Raw genomic sequence first — 7029 nt, 5'->3', positions numbered from 1 at the left:
TGGGGGGAGGGGATGAACTGGGCTGGTTTAGGGATGCAGTGGGGGAAGGGGAGATTTTGAAACTGGTGAAGTCCACATTGATACCATATGGCTGCAGGGTTCCCAGGCGGAATATGAGTTGCTGTTCCTGCAACCTTCGGGTGGCATCATTGTGGCAGTGCAGGAGGCCCATGATGGACATGTCATCAAGAGAATGGGAGGGGGAGTGGAAATGGTTTGCGACTGGGAGGTGCAGTTGTTTGTTGCGAACTGAGCGGAGGTGTTCTGCAAAGCGGTCCCCAAGCCTCCGCTTGGTTTCCCCAATGTAGAGAAAGCCGCACCGGGTACAGTGGATACAGTATACCACATTGGCAGATGTGCAGGTGAACCTCTGCTTAATGTGGAATGTCATCTTGGGGCCTGGGATGGGGGTGAGGGAGGAGGTGTGGGGACAAGTGTAGCATTTCCTGCGGTTGCAGGGGAAGGTGCCGGGTGTGGTGGGGTTGGAGGGCAGTGTGGAGCGAACAAGGGAGTCACGGAGAGAGTGGTCTCTCCGGAAAGCAGACAGGGGTGGGGATGGAAAAATGTCTTGGGTGGTGGGGTCGGATTGTAAATGGCGGAAGTGTCGGAGGATAATGCGTTGTATCCGGAGGTTGGTAGGGTGGTGTGTGAGAACGAGGGGGATCCTCTTAGGGCGGTTGTGGCGGGGGCGGGGTGTGAGGGATGTGTCGCGGGAAATGCGGGAGACGCGGTCAAGGGCGTTCTCAATCACCGTGGGGGGGAAGTTGCGGTCCTTAAAGAACTTGGACATCTGGGATGTGCGGGAGTGGAATGTCTTATCGTGGGAGCAGATGCGGCGGAGGCGGAGGAATTGGGAATAGGGGATGGAATTTTTGCAGGAGGGTGGGTGGGAGGAGGTGTATTCTAGGTAGCTGTGGGAGTCGGTGGGCTTGAAATGGACATCAGTTACAAGCTGGTTGCCTGAGATGGAGACTGAGAGGTCCAGGAAGGTGAGGGATGTGCTGGAGATGGCCCAGGTGAACTGAAGGTTGGGGTGGAAGGTGTTGGTGAAGTGGATGAACTGTTCGAGCTCCTCTGGGGAGCAAGAGGCGGCGCCGATACAGTCATCAATGTACCGGAGGAAGAGGTGGGGTTTGGGGCCTGTGTAGGTGCGGAAGATGGACTGTTCCACGTAACCTACAAAGAGGCAGGCATAGCTGGGGCCCATGCGGGTGCCCATGGCCACCCCCTTAGTCTGTAGGAAGTGGGAGGAGTCAAAAGAGAAGTTGTTGAGTGTGAGGACGAGTTCCGCTAGGCGGATGAGAGTGTCGGTGGAGGGGGCCTGGTCGGGCCTGCGGGACAGGAAGAAGCGGAGGGCCTTGAGGCCATCTCCATGCGGAATGCAGGTGTACAGGGACTGGACGTCCATGGTGAATATGAGGTGTTGGGGGCCAGGGAATTGGAAGTCCTGGAGGAGGTGGAGGGCGTGGGTGGTGTCACGGACATAGGTGGGGAGTTCCTGGACCAAAGGGGAGAAAATGGAGTCCAGATGGGTGGAGATGAGTTCGGTGGGGCAGGAGCAGGCTGAGACGATGGGTCGACCAGGGCAGGCAGGTTTGTGGATCTTGGGAAGGAGATAGAAACGGGCCGTGCGGGGTTGCCTGCCTGCCCTGGTCGACCCATCGTCTCAGCCTGCTCCTGCCCCACCGAACTCATCTCCACCCATCTGGACTCCATTTTCTCCCCTTTGGTCCAGGAACTCCCCACCTACGTCCGTGACACCACCCACGCCCTCCACCTCCTCCAGGACTTCCAATTCCCTGGCCCCCAACACCTCATATTCACCATGGACGTCCAGTCCCTGTACACCTGCATTCCGCATGGAGATGGCCTCAAGGCCCTCCGCTTCTTCCTGTCCCGCAGGCCCGACCAGGCCCCCTCCACCGACACTCTCATCCGCCTAGCGGAACTCGTCCTCACACTCAACAACTTCTCTTTTGACTCCTCCCACTTCCTACAGACTAAGGGGGTGGCCATGGGCACCCGCATGGGCCCCAGCTATGCCTGCCTCTTTGTAGGTTACGTGGAACAGTCCATCTTCCGCACCTACACAGGCCCCAAACCCCACCTCTTCCTCCGGTACATTGATGACTGTATCGGCGCCGCCTCTTGCTCCCCAGAGGAGCTCGAACAGTTCATCCACTTCACCAACACCTTCCACCCCAACCTTCAGTTCACCTGGGCCATCTCCAGCACATCCCTCACCTTCCTGGGCCTCTCAGTCTCCATCTCAGGCAACCAGCTTGTAACTGATGTCCATTTCAAGCCCACCGACTCCCACAGCTACCTAGAATACACCTCCTCCCACCCACCCTCCTGCAAAAATTCCATCCCCTATTCCCAATTCCTCCGCCTCCGCCGCATCTGCTCCCACGATAAGACATTCCACTCCTGCACATCCCAGATGTCCAAGTTCTTTAAGGACCGCAACTTCCCCCCCACGGTGATTGAGAACGCCCTTGACCGCGTCTCCCGCATTTCCCGCGACACATCCCTCACACCCCGCCCCCGCCACAACCGCCCTAAGAGGATCCCCCTCGTTCTCACACACCACCCTACCAACCTCCGGATACAACGCATTATCCTCCGACACTTCCGCCATTTACAATCCGACCCCACCACCCAAGACATTTTTCCATCCCCACCCCTGTCTGCTTTCCGGAGAGACCACTCTCTCCGTGACTCCCTTGTTCGCTCCACACTGCCCTCCAACCCCACCACACCCGGCACCTTCCCCTGCAACCGCAGGAAATGCTACACTTGTCCCCACACCTCCTCCCTCACCCCCATCCCAGGCCCCAAGATGACATTCCACATTAAGCAGAGGTTCACCTGCACATCTGCCAATGTGGTATACTGTATCCACTGTACCCGGTGCGGCTTTCTCTACATTGGGGAAACCAAGCGGAGGCTTGGGGACCGCTTTGCAGAACACCTCCGCTCAGTTCGCAACAAACAACTGCACCTCCCAGTCGCAAACCATTTCCACTCCCCCTCCCATTCTCTTGATGACATGTCCATCATGGGCCTCCTGCACTGCCACAATGATGCCACCCGAAGGTTGCAGGAACAGCAACTCATATTCCGCCTGGGAACCCTGCAGCCATATGGTATCAATGTGGACTTCACCAGTTTCAAAATCTCCCCTTCCCCCACTGCATCCCTAAACCAGCCCAGTTCATCCCCTCCCCCCACTGCACCACACAACCAGCCCAGCTCTTCCCCCCCACCCACTGCATCCCAAAACCAGTCCAACCTGTCTCTGCCTCCCTAACCGGTTCTTCCTCTCACCCATCCCTTCCTCCCACCCCAAGCCGCACCCCCAGCTACCTACTAACCTCATCCCACCTCCTTGACCTGTCCGTCTTCCCTGGACTGACCTATCCCCTCCCTACCTCCCCACCTACACCCTCTCCACCTATCTTCTTTACTCTCCATCTTCGGTCCGCCTCCCCCTCTCTCCCTATTTATTCCAGTTCCCTCCCCCCATCCCCCTCTCTGATGAAGGGTCTAGGCCCGAAACGTCAGCTTTTGTGCTCCTGAGATGCTGTTTGGCCTGCTGTGTTCATCCAGCCTCACATTTTATTAACTTTCAAGAAAGAGATGGATAGAGCTCTTAAAGATAGTGGAATAAAGGGTTATGGGGATACGGCAGGAACAGGATACTGATTGTGGATGATCGGCCACGATCATAATGAATGGTGGTGCTGGCTCGAAGGGCCGAATGGCCGACTCCTGCACCTATTGTCTATTGTCTATTGAACCGAGTGAATTTTCCAGCTTTCCTCCTTTTATAGAACTTGTCTTTTCCCACCTGCTCAGTGCTCACAATCTCAAAATTGCAGCTTGTGACTTCATTCAGTGTCCCAATGCTGCTTTGGAAAGACCTGATTTAGCCATGGTACTTCCGGATCTGTGTCACATTAACTAATCTTAAAAGTAAAACTCTTTAGTTCCCCTACACTGGGAAAGGGAAGTCAGGCAGCCATTTCACTTCCAATTACTAGCCCAGCTGGACACACATGTTTGCTGGGGTTGGATGAAGAGAGGATTCGACTTGATTATATTTCTCTTGCAGTCTCTGTGCCAACACAACCTCAAGGCGCACAAAAGAATAACAGCCAATTAAACAGGGTACTTCAGGCAGCTAGCCACTTACAAAATGGTGCAGTACAACATATCAATGGCATAGATTGAGGAAGACCATAGAGAAAGTCCACAGAAAAATAGCAGCGAAAATCAGCAGTGCAAGTGTTTCAAAACCAATATTTCAAATCATAATGGGGAGGGCGGGTAAGCATTAATATTTGAAGCCCTTCATAATTATTATCCTCCCCCACTCCTGCTTCTACTACCTTGGAAAAGGCATATATTCTGGAATCAACGCTGAATATATTATCCACTGAAGCAGATCAGTTAAAGGTAGAAGAGATTTGGGCAGTTGCGATACATACTACCTACAATTTGAATGAAGCTAGGACTTAGGGGGTTAATGTAACTGGAAACTTCTCTTCACTGGTTGCAGTTAGTGTAAGGATCATCATATTATCAAGGGCATTTGGCACAACCATATTGACATTTCTCACTTCATCCAATTCCCTCGGAGATTACATAGCTATTGCCTTGATCAATATTCCCTCTACATTGTGCTCTCGTGATGCTGTAATCTAAATCCATATCTTAATCTCACAGAACCATGGACTATCACTCGTTTCGCACTCATGATAGAGCATCTAAAACCTATTCAGTGCATTACTTGATTGTTATCTTGGAACGTGACTCTGCAACGGAATTGAAATGTTTCCTCTGGTTCTGAGGAAGGTGAGATGCTGAAGGTGAAATATGAAAGTCAACAGGATTCAGAGGTGTAAACAGAACAAGCCAAAGCAACAGGGGAGTAATTCACACACTCCAGTAATAAGACAACGTGTCTGCAATTGAAAATGATAAGAATTTTCATTTACTTGCTAGATTGCATTGTCTTCAGAATTTACCAAGCTTCAACATGGCCTCACTGTGCCAGGGACCTCAGTTAGATTCCAGCCCTGGGTGGCTGTCTGTGTGGGTTTTGTACATTCTCCCCGTGTCTGTTGGGGTTTCCACCAGCAACTCCAGTTTCCTCCCACAGTCCAAAGTAGTAGATTAAAGGTTAGGTGGATTGGCCATGCTAAATTGACCTTAGTGTTGCAGGATGTACAGGCTCGGTGGATTAGCCATGTTCATGTAGGGTTATAGAATAAGGTAGGGTGCTGGGTTTAGGTGGGGTGCTTTTCAAAGAGACAGTGCGGACCTGATGGCCTCGTTCTGCACTGTAGGGACTCTGTGATCATCCCATTGTTAGCTAGCTTTGATACATTCCCTAGAATGAGAATGTGACACCTTCACAAAGTGAAACACCTTCATATTTCAAGCGCATTGTTATGGGCCACTCACACACACACTAAACCGCCCCTTGAAGCATCCCACCCAGACCCCTCCCCCTATAACCCACACACCCCTGAGCACTGTGGGCAATTTACCATGGCCAATCCACCTAGCCTGCACATCTTTGGATTCTGGGAGGAAACTGGAGCACCCGCTGGAAACGCACGCGGGCACGGGGAGAATGTACAAACTCCACACAGACAGTCGCCCGAGGCTTGAATCGTACCCGAGTTCCTGGCGCTGTGAGGCTGCAGTGCTAATCACTGAGCCACCATGCTGCCCATATATATATCCGTTTATCCTAGGCCCTAACTTTTCCTTATTTTAAAGGCAAGTGCCAGCCATTGCATCCCAGATGCAATTTGATTGGCCAAATTACATGTCTTGAAGTAAAACACACTTTATTCATACACAACAGTTATAACACAGACAAAGTAAAAATAAAAATATTAGCTTAAGTGTAACTCCATGGAAATCATGAACAAGATAATAAACTCTCAGGTTTTGGAGTAGACCTGTAGCTCGGGTTGTGGGCGTTGAGGTTGGTTGGCTCGCCGAGCTGGTTTGTTGTTTTGCAGACGTTTCATTACCGTGCTTGGTAACATCCTCAGTACAGCTGCATACCCTGGCAAAAGCAATATCAGTAAAGTAGACTGTCTCACTTGCAATTCTAGCAGTAGGAACAAAACCCAAGCTTGTAGCTGTAGCAAAGCGAGATAGAGAGATGCATCAGCCTTCACAACCCCAACAGCTACTGAAAGGTAAACTAAAAATGTTGGTTCTATGGGAACGTGATGCCATCCATTCAGGCTGTTTCTACTACGCCAACTTTAAAAATAAACCCCGAGGCCTCATAAGCTGTTTACTTCATTGGCTTGAAGCAGACTGCTCCATACCTCTGTCTCAACCGCACTTCATTTAAAAAAAACAAAATACGTCTCTTAAAGCCATAGCATCATGACAGAATGTTCCATTCTTCTTTATGCAATTCCATCATGTTGTGATTTAGAAATGACGAGGGGCTATATAAAGTAAGAGATACAATTCTAAAGCGGGTGGAGGGGCAGAGGTAACAGGAGGTACAAGTAAATGTTAAAGGTTTTGGAATAGGTTGAGAAGGCAGTTAGTAAGTCATGTAGGATGTGAGCTCTATAAATTGATACATAGAGTGCAAAAGCAAGCTATAGTGAAACTTTATAAAATACTGGTTTGACGTCAGCTGAGTTATCATGTCCAGTTCTGAGCACTGCATTTTGTGAAGGAGGTAAAGATGAGTTAGATAAGTTGAAAAAAATATCCCTGCGAATGTTTCCAGGGCCAGAATCTTATGGAAGCGTCAGAGATCTCGGCAGCAGCTACACAGCCAGCAACGAGAGTCTGGCTGAAGTCCTGCCAATCGAGAGCTGCCAGCCAATCAGCTGCTGGCAGCTGTATTGAATGGTAATATCACTGGGAGACAGTGGCTGTTGCTGGTATGAGACCCACTCATCAGTGGTTTCCAGGCCATGGGTGAGTGATAGCAGTCATGCAGGGACAAGGGTATTACCTTGTTCAGGACTAACCCTG

This window comes from Stegostoma tigrinum, chromosome 10, assembly GCF_030684315.1.
Source record: "Stegostoma tigrinum isolate sSteTig4 chromosome 10, sSteTig4.hap1, whole genome shotgun sequence".
NCBI lineage: Eukaryota > Metazoa > Chordata > Chondrichthyes > Orectolobiformes > Stegostomatidae > Stegostoma > Stegostoma tigrinum.
The sequence above is the reverse complement of the archived record's forward strand: the minus strand, read 5'-3'. Positions refer to the sequence as shown.